This window comes from Halictus rubicundus, unplaced genomic scaffold (assembly GCF_050948215.1).
Source record: "Halictus rubicundus isolate RS-2024b unplaced genomic scaffold, iyHalRubi1_principal scaffold0975, whole genome shotgun sequence".
Classification (NCBI taxonomy): Eukaryota; Metazoa; Arthropoda; class Insecta; order Hymenoptera; family Halictidae; genus Halictus; species Halictus rubicundus.
The window spans coordinates 7,501-17,500 of NW_027489516.1; the positions used below are offsets into that span (position 1 = coordinate 7,501).

The window sequence follows — 10,000 nt, forward strand, 5'->3', positions numbered from 1 at the left end:
AATTACCACAGTTATCCAAGTAAATGTGGGTACGATCTAAGAAACCATAACTGATTTAATGAGCCATTCGCGGTTTCACCTTAATGCGGCATGTACTGAGACATGCATGGCTTAATCTTTGAGACAAGCATATGACTACTGGCAGGATCAACCAGGGAGCTTCGACAATTTTTCGAATGTCTTCGCCGCCAGCTCTCTTCGAGACAGGTCGACGACACTTTTTCTTCCAATCATATATATATTTTATACTCGTGCAAATTCTCAGAGAACCTTTTGCACGAGATACATATATCTTCTCTTCTCTATAAATATTCAACCTCGAACAAATTCCTTTTCAAATATACCTCCTCCTCCTCTGCGTTCTCGGTTTCTCAATTTTATACGTATATCTTGAACAAGACTTTCTTATAAATATCTTATCTTGTTCAGATATTTTACTTGTTTCAACTTTCTTATAAATATCTTATTGAAACAAGTTTCATACATTCGTTTCATATAATAACATGGTTTGCCTAATCGTGGAGGCGCGTATAGTTCCAAACATGGATCGCGGAAGCACGTAACCACTGCGCTGGACAAAATCGACACAAGTGCCGAGGAAGCGCGGACAGGACGCATGCTGGACTGCGAGAAACCGTGTTCTTCTGCTCGCGCTGGGCATAAACGAAATAGGACACCTCTATTATTTAACGAATTTTTCTCTTTATTCTGTCTTTAAAAGACAGAATTTTTTTTCTCTTTAACTCTATTTTCTCTTTTTCATACCTTAGTCGCTCGGACATAAGAGTTGATGCTCAGTTAGTACGAGTAAACACAAAAGTGAATACAAGTCACCAACCTCCACTAAGGGAAGGCTCGCCACATAAGGGCCATTCGGTCTAGGACACCGACCCGTGGCAATGCTGTGTAGAGAATAATTCGATACGAAGCACGGTACGAAACAGTCAAGACCGAAGTCTCGAGGCGCCCATGACTGCTTCTCGACCGAGATCGTAGAATAGCCACAGACGCGCGCTGCACCGACCGACTCGACCGAACCGTCGACTCTCTTATAGATACCGAACGGCCGGCCGGGACGCCGGCGCCGCGCGGTCAATAGCACGCGCGCTTATGGCCGCAAACCGCCGCGGCAACAGACCTCCCGGCGGGGCTGTTGGAACTTAGAGCGAAAAAAGTATAAAAATTTTTTTCACAAAATATAATAAATTTTAACATTTCTATATTATTTTACACAAAATAACCAACTTTTCATAATTCACCGAACTTTGAAAATTTTTCTAAGTCCCACAAATAAGAGGAAAATTTTTAAGTATCGGTCCTAGACGATTTTCGACGTGATATCACTGTAATATAGACGATTTCTAGCAATATATATCATAACACCAAACTCGCTACAATTATTATTTATCGAGTTATTAGCAAATAATGGACGGATGTGCTACTCCGTCGACAAAACTCTGGAAATTTTTCTAAGTCCCACCGCTAAGAGGAAACTTTTTCCGTATCGGTCCTAGACGATTTTCGACGTGATATCACTGTAATATAGACGGTTTCTAACAATATATATCATAACACCAAACTCGCTACAATTATTATTTATCGAGTTATTAGCAAATAATGGACGGATGTGCTACTCCGTCGGACGTTCGACGAAAATTTTTCTAAGTCCCACCGCCAAGAGGAAACTTTTTCCCTATCGGTCCTAGACGATTTTCGACGTGATATCACTGTAATATAGACGGTTTCTAACAATATATATCATAACACCAAACTCGCTACAATTATTATTCATCGAGTTATTAGCAAATAATGGACGGATGTGCTACTCCGTCGACAAAACTCTGGAAATTTTTCTAAGTCCCACCGCTAAGAGGAAACTTTTTCCGTATCGGTCCTAGACGATTTTCGACGTGATATCACTGTAATATAGACGGTTTCTAACAATATATATCATAACACCAAACTCGCTACAATTATTATTTATCGAGTTATTAGCAAATAATGGACGGATGTGCTACTCCGTCGGACGTTCGACGAAAATTTTTCTAAGTCCCACCGCCAAGAGGAAACTTTTTCCCTATCGGTCCTAGACGATTTTCGACGTGATATCACTGTAATATAGACGGTTTCTAACAATATATATCATAACACCAAACTCGCTACAATTATTATTCTTCGAGTTATTAGCAAATAATGGACGGATGTGCTACTCCGTCGGACGTTCGACGAAAATTTTTCTAAGTCCCACCGCCAAGAGGAAACTTTTTCCCTATCGGTCCTAGACGATTTTCGACGTGATATCACTGTAATATAGACGGTTTCTAACAATATATATCATAACACCAAACTCGCTACAATTATTATTCATCGAGTTATTAGCAAATAATGGACGGATGTGCTACTCCGTCGACAAAACTCTGGAAATTTTTCTAAGTCCCACCGCTAAGAGGAAACTTTTTCCGTATCGGTCCTAGACGATTTTCGACGTGATATCACTGTAATATAGACGGTTTCTAACAATATATATCATAACACCAAACTCGCTACAATTATTATTTATCGAGTTATTAGCAAATAATGGACGGATGTGCTACTCCGTCGGACGTTCGACGAAAATTTTTCTAAGTCCCACCGCCAAGAGGAAACTTTTTCCCTATCGGTCCTAGACGATTTTCGACGTGATATCACTGTAATATAGACGGTTTCTAACAATATATATCATAACACCAAACTCGCTACAATTATTATTTATCGAGTTATTAGCAAATAATGGACGGATGTGCTACTCCGTCGACAAAACTCTGGAAATTTTTCTAAGTCCCACCGCCAAGAGGAAACTTTTTCCGTATCGGTCCTAGACGATTTTCGACGTGATATCACTGTAATATAGACGGTTTCTAACAATATATATCATAACACCAAACTCGCTACAATTATTATTTATCGAGTTATTAGCAAATAATGGACGGATGTGCTACTCCGTCGGACGTTCGACGAAAATTTTTCTAAGTCCCACCGCCAAGAGGAAACTTTTTCCGTATCGGTCCTAGACGATTTTCGACGTGATATCACTGTAATATAGACGGTTTCTAACAATATATATCATAACACCAAACTCGCTACAATTATTATTTATCGAGTTATTAGCAAATAATGGACGGATGTGCTACTCCGTCGGACGTTCGACGAAAATTTTTCTAAGTCCCACCGCCAAGAGGAAACTTTTTCCCTATCGGTCCTAGACGATTTTCGACGTGATATCACTGTAATATAGACGGTTTCTAACAATATATATCATAACACCAAACTCGCTACAATTATTATTTATCGAGTTATTAGCAAATAATGGACGGATGTGCTACTCCGTCGACAAAACTCTGGAAATTTTTCTAAGTCCCACCGCTAAGAGGAAACTTTTTCCGTATCGGTCCTAGACGATTTTCGACGTGATATCACTGTAATATAGACGGTTTCTAACAATATATATCATAACACCAAACTCGCTACAATTATTATTTATCGAGTTATTAGCAAATAATGGACGGATGTGCTACTCCGTCGGACGTTCGACGAAAATTTTTCTAAGTCCCACCGCTAAGAGGAAACTTTTTCCGTATCGGTCCTAGACGATTTTCGACGTGATATCACTGTAATATAGACGGTTTCTAACAATATATATCATAACACCAAACTCGCTACAATTATTATTTATCGAGTTATTAGCAAATAATGGACGGATGTGCTACTCCGTCGGACGTTCGACGAAAATTTTTCTAAGTCCCACCGCCAAGAGGAAACTTTTTCCCTATCGGTCCTAGACGATTTTCGACGTGATATCACTGTAATATAGACGGTTTCTAACAATATATATCATAACACCAAACTCGCTACAATTATTATTTATCGAGTTATTAGCAAATAATGGACGGATGTGCTACTCCGTCGACAAAACTCTGGAAATTTTTCTAAGTCCCACCGCCAAGAGGAAACTTTTTCCGTATCGGTCCTAGACGATTTTCGACGTGATATCACTGTAATATAGACGGTTTCTAACAATATATATCATAACACCAAACTCGCTACAATTATTATTTATCGAGTTATTAGCAAATAATGGACGGATGTGCTACTCCGTCGGACGTTCGACGAAAATTTTTCTAAGTCCCACCGCTAAGAGGAAACTTTTTCCGTATCGGTCCTAGACGATTTTCGACGTGATATCACTGTAATATAGACGGTTTCTAACAATATGTATCATAACACCAAACTCGCTACAATTATTATTTATCGAGTTATTAGCAAATAATGGACGGATGTGCTACTCCGTCGACAAAACTCTGGAAATTTTTCTAAGTCCCACCGCTAAGAGGAAACTTTTTCCGTATCGGTCCTAGACGATTTTCGACGTGATATCACTGTAATATAGACGGTTTCTAACAATATATATCATAACACCAAACTCGCTACAATTATTATTTATCGAGTTATTAGCAAATAATGGACGGATGTGCTACTCCGTCGGACGTTCGACGAAAATTTTTCTAAGTCCCACCGCCAAGAGGAAACTTTTTCCCTATCGGTCCTAGACGATTTTCGACGTGATATCACTGTAATATAGACGGTTTCTAACAATATATATCATAACACCAAACTCGCTACAATTATTATTTATCGAGTTATTAGCAAATAATGGACGGATGTGCTACTCCGTCGACAAAACTCTGGAAATTTTTCTAAGTCCCACCGCCAAGAGGAAACTTTTTCCCTATCGGTCCTAGACGATTTTCGACGTGATATCACTGTAATATAGACGGTTTCTAACAATATATATCATAACACCAAACTCGCTACAATTATTATTTATCGAGTTATTAGCAAATAATGGACGGATGTGCTACTCCGTCGACAAAACTCTGGAAATTTTTCTAAGTCCCACCGCTAAGAGGAAACTTTTTCCGTATCGGTCCTAGACGATTTTCGACGTGATATCACTGTAATATAGACGGTTTCTAACAATATATATCATAACACCAAACTCGCTACAATTATTATTTATCGAGTTATTAGCAAATAATGGACGGATGTGCTACTCCGTCGGACGTTCGACGAAAATTTTTCTAAGTCCCACCGCCAAGAGGAAACTTTTTCCCTATCGGTCCTAGACGATTTTCGACGTGATATCACTGTAATATAGACGGTTTCTAACAATATATATCATAACACCAAACTCGCTACAATTATTATTCATCGAGTTATTAGCAAATAATGGACGGATGTGCTACTCCGTCGACAAAACTCTGGAAATTTTTCTAAGTCCCACCGCTAAGAGGAAACTTTTTCCGTATCGGTCCTAGACGATTTTCGACGTGATATCACTGTAATATAGACGGTTTCTAACAATATATATCATAACACCAAACTCGCTACAATTATTATTTATCGAGTTATTAGCAAATAATGGACGGATGTGCTACTCCGTCGGACGTTCGACGAAAATTTTTCTAAGTCCCACCGCCAAGAGGAAACTTTTTCCCTATCGGTCCTAGACGATTTTCGACGTGATATCACTGTAATATAGACGGTTTCTAACAATATATATCATAACACCAAACTCGCTACAATTATTATTCTTCGAGTTATTAGCAAATAATGGACGGATGTGCTACTCCGTCGGACGTTCGACGAAAATTTTTCTAAGTCCCACCGCCAAGAGGAAACTTTTTCCCTATCGGTCCTAGACGATTTTCGACGTGATATCACTGTAATATAGACGGTTTCTAACAATATATATCATAACACCAAACTCGCTACAATTATTATTCATCGAGTTATTAGCAAATAATGGACGGATGTGCTACTCCGTCGACAAAACTCTGGAAATTTTTCTAAGTCCCACCGCTAAGAGGAAACTTTTTCCGTATCGGTCCTAGACGATTTTCGACGTGATATCACTGTAATATAGACGGTTTCTAACAATATATATCATAACACCAAACTCGCTACAATTATTATTTATCGAGTTATTAGCAAATAATGGACGGATGTGCTACTCCGTCGGACGTTCGACGAAAATTTTTCTAAGTCCCACCGCCAAGAGGAAACTTTTTCCCTATCGGTCCTAGACGATTTTCGACGTGATATCACTGTAATATAGACGGTTTCTAACAATATATATCATAACACCAAACTCGCTACAATTATTATTTATCGAGTTATTAGCAAATAATGGACGGATGTGCTACTCCGTCGACAAAACTCTGGAAATTTTTCTAAGTCCCACCGCCAAGAGGAAACTTTTTCCCTATCGGTCCTAGACGATTTTCGACGTGATATCACTGTAATATAGACGGTTTCTAACAATATATATCATAACACCAAATTCGCTACAATTATTATTTATCGAGTTATTAGCAAATAATGGACGGATGTGCTACTCCGTCGACAAAACTCTGGAAATTTTTCTAAGTCCCACCGCTAAGAGGAAACTTTTTCCGTATCGGTCCTAGACGATTTTCGACGTGATATCACTGTAATATAGACGGTTTCTAACAATATATATCATAACACCAAACTCGCTACAATTATTATTTATCGAGTTATTAGCAAATAATGGACGGATGTGCTACTCCGTCGGACGTTCGACGAAAATTTTTCTAAGTCCCACCGCCAAGAGGAAACTTTTTCCGTATCGGTCCTAGACGATTTTCGACGTGATATCACTGTAATATAGACGGTTTCTAACAATATATATCATAACACCAAACTCGCTACAATTATTATTTATCGAGTTATTAGCAAATAATGGACGGATGTGCTACTCCGTCGGACGTTCGACGAAAATTTTTCTAAGTCCCACCGCCAAGAGGAAACTTTTTCCCTATCGGTCCTAGACGATTTTCGACGTGATATCACTGTAATATAGACGGTTTCTAACAATATATATCATAACACCAAACTCGCTACAATTATTATTTATCGAGTTATTAGCAAATAATGGACGGATGTGCTACTCCGTCGACAAAACTCTGGAAATTTTTCTAAGTCCCACCGCCAAGAGGAAACTTTTTCCCTATCGGTCCTAGACGATTTTCGACGTGATATCACTGTAATATAGACGGTTTCTAACAATATATATCATAACACCAAACTCGCTACAATTATTATTTATCGAGTTATTAGCAAATAATGGACGGATGTGCTACTCCGTCGGACGTTCGACGAAAATTTTTCTAAGTCCCACCGCCAAGAGGAAACTTTTTCCCTATCGGTCCTAGACGATTTTCGACGTGATATCACTGTAATATAGACGGTTTCTAACAATATATATCATAACACCAAACTCGCTACAATTATTATTTATCGAGTTATTAGCAAATAATGGACGGATGTGCTACTCCGTCGGACGTTCGACGAAAATTTTTCTAAGTCCCACCGCCAAGAGGAAACTTTTTCCGTATCGGTCCTAGACGATTTTCGACGTGATATCACTGTAATATAGACGGTTTCTAACAATATATATCATAACACCAAACTCGCTACAATTATTATTTATCGAGTTATTAGCAAATAATGGACGGATGTGCTACTCCGTCGGACGTTCGACGAAAATTTTTCTAAGTCCCACCGCCAAGAGGAAACTTTTTCCCTATCGGTCCTAGACGATTTTCGACGTGATATCACTGTAATATAGACGGTTTCTAACAATATGTATCATAACACCAAACTCGCTACAATTATTATTTATCGAGTTATTAGCAAATAATGGACGGATGTGCTACTCCGTCGACAAAACTCTGGAAATTTTTCTAAGTCCCACCGCTAAGAGGAAACTTTTTCCGTATCGGTCCTAGACGATTTTCGACGTGATATCACTGTAATATAGACGGTTTCTAACAATATATATCATAACACCAAACTCGCTACAATTATTATTTATCGAGTTATTAGCAAATAATGGACGGATGTGCTACTCCGTCGGACGTTCGACGAAAATTTTTCTAAGTCCCACCGCCAAGAGGAAACTTTTTCCGTATCGGTCCTAGACGATTTTCGACGTGATATCACTGTAATATAGACGGTTTCTAACAATATATATCATAACACCAAACTCGCTACAATTATTATTTATCGAGTTATTAGCAAATAATGGACGGATGTGCTACTCCGTCGGACGTTCGACGAAAATTTTTCTAAGTCCCACCGCCAAGAGGAAACTTTTTCCCTATCGGTCCTAGACGATTTTCGACGTGATATCACTGTAATATAGACGGTTTCTAACAATATATATCATAACACCAAACTCGCTACAATTATTATTTATCGAGTTATTAGCAAATAATGGACGGATGTGCTACTCCGTCGACAAAACTCTGGAAATTTTTCTAAGTCCCACCGCCAAGAGGAAACTTTTTCCCTATCGGTCCTAGACGATTTTCGACGTGATATCACTGTAATATAGACGGTTTCTAACAATATATATCATAACACCAAACTCGCTACAATTATTATTTATCGAGTTATTAGCAAATAATGGACGGATGTGCTACTCCGTCGGACGTTCGACGAAAATTTTTCTAAGTCCCACCGCCAAGAGGAAACTTTTTCCCTATCGGTCCTAGACGATTTTCGACGTGATATCACTGTAATATAGACGGTTTCTAACAATATATATCATAACACCAAACTCGCTACAATTATTATTTATCGAGTTATTAGCAAATAATGGACGGATGTGCTACTCCGTCGGACGTTCGACGAAAATTTTTCTAAGTCCCACCGCCAAGAGGAAACTTTTTCCGTATCGGTCCTAGACGATTTTCGACGTGATATCACTGTAATATAGACGGTTTCTAACAATATATATCATAACACCAAACTCGCTACAATTATTATTTATCGAGTTATTAGCAAATAATGGACGGATGTGCTACTCCGTCGGACGTTCGACGAAAATTTTTCTAAGTCCCACCGCTAAGAGGAAACTTTTTCCGTATCGGTCCTAGACGATTTTCGACGTGATATCACTGTAATATAGACGGTTTCTAACAATATGTATCATAACACCAAACTCGCTACAATTATTATTTATCGAGTTATTAGCAAATAATGGACGGATGTGCTACTCCGTCGACAAAACTCTGGAAATTTTTCTAAGTCCCACCGCCAAGAGGAAACTTTTTCCCTATCGGTCCTAGACGATTTTCGACGTGATATCACTGTAATATAGACGGTTTCTAACAATATATATCATAACACCAAACTCGCTACAATTATTATTTATCGAGTTATTAGCAAATAATGGACGGATGTGCTACTCCGTCGACAAAACTCTGGAAATTTTTCTAAGTCCCACCGCTAAGAGGAAACTTTTTCCGTATCGGTCCTAGACGATTTTCGACGTGATATCACTGTAATATAGACGGTTTCTAACAATATATATCATAACACCAAACTCGCTACAATTATTATTTATCGAGTTATTAGCAAATAATGGACGGATGTGCTACTCCGTCGGACGTTCGACGAAAATTTTTCTAAGTCCCACCGCCAAGAGGAAACTTTTTCCCTATCGGTCCTAGACGATTTTCGACGTGATATCACTGTAATATAGACGGTTTCTAACAATATATATCATAACACCAAACTCGCTACAATTATTATTCATCGAGTTATTAGCAAATAATGGACGGATGTGCTACTCCGTCGACAAAACTCTGGAAATTTTTCTAAGTCCCACCGCTAAGAGGAAACTTTTTCCGTATCGGTCCTAGACGATTTTCGACGTGATATCACTGTAATATAGACGGTTTCTAACAATATATATCATAACACCAAACTCGCTACAATTATTATTTATCGAGTTATTAGCAAATAATGGACGGATGTGCTACTCCGTCGGACGTTCGACGAAAATTTTTCTAAGTCCCACCGCCAAGAGGAAACTTTTTCCGTATCGGTCCTAGACGATTTTCGACGTGATATCACTGTAATATAGACGGTT

The 10,000-nt window shown here is 38.6% G+C and overlaps 1 non-coding gene across 1 annotated transcript in view; it reads right to left on the reverse strand.

Annotated features, from left to right (window-relative positions):
- The window catches only part of LOC143364774 (small subunit ribosomal RNA), a 1,919-nt gene extending 1,761 nt beyond the window's left edge, over window positions 1-158 (reverse strand). The window contains exon 1 of the ribosomal RNA XR_013084288.1: window positions 1-158. This exon is cut by the window's left edge and continues 1,761 nt beyond it. This is a non-coding gene — a ribosomal RNA (small subunit ribosomal RNA).
- Window positions 159-10,000: the final 9,842 nt, after the last annotated feature.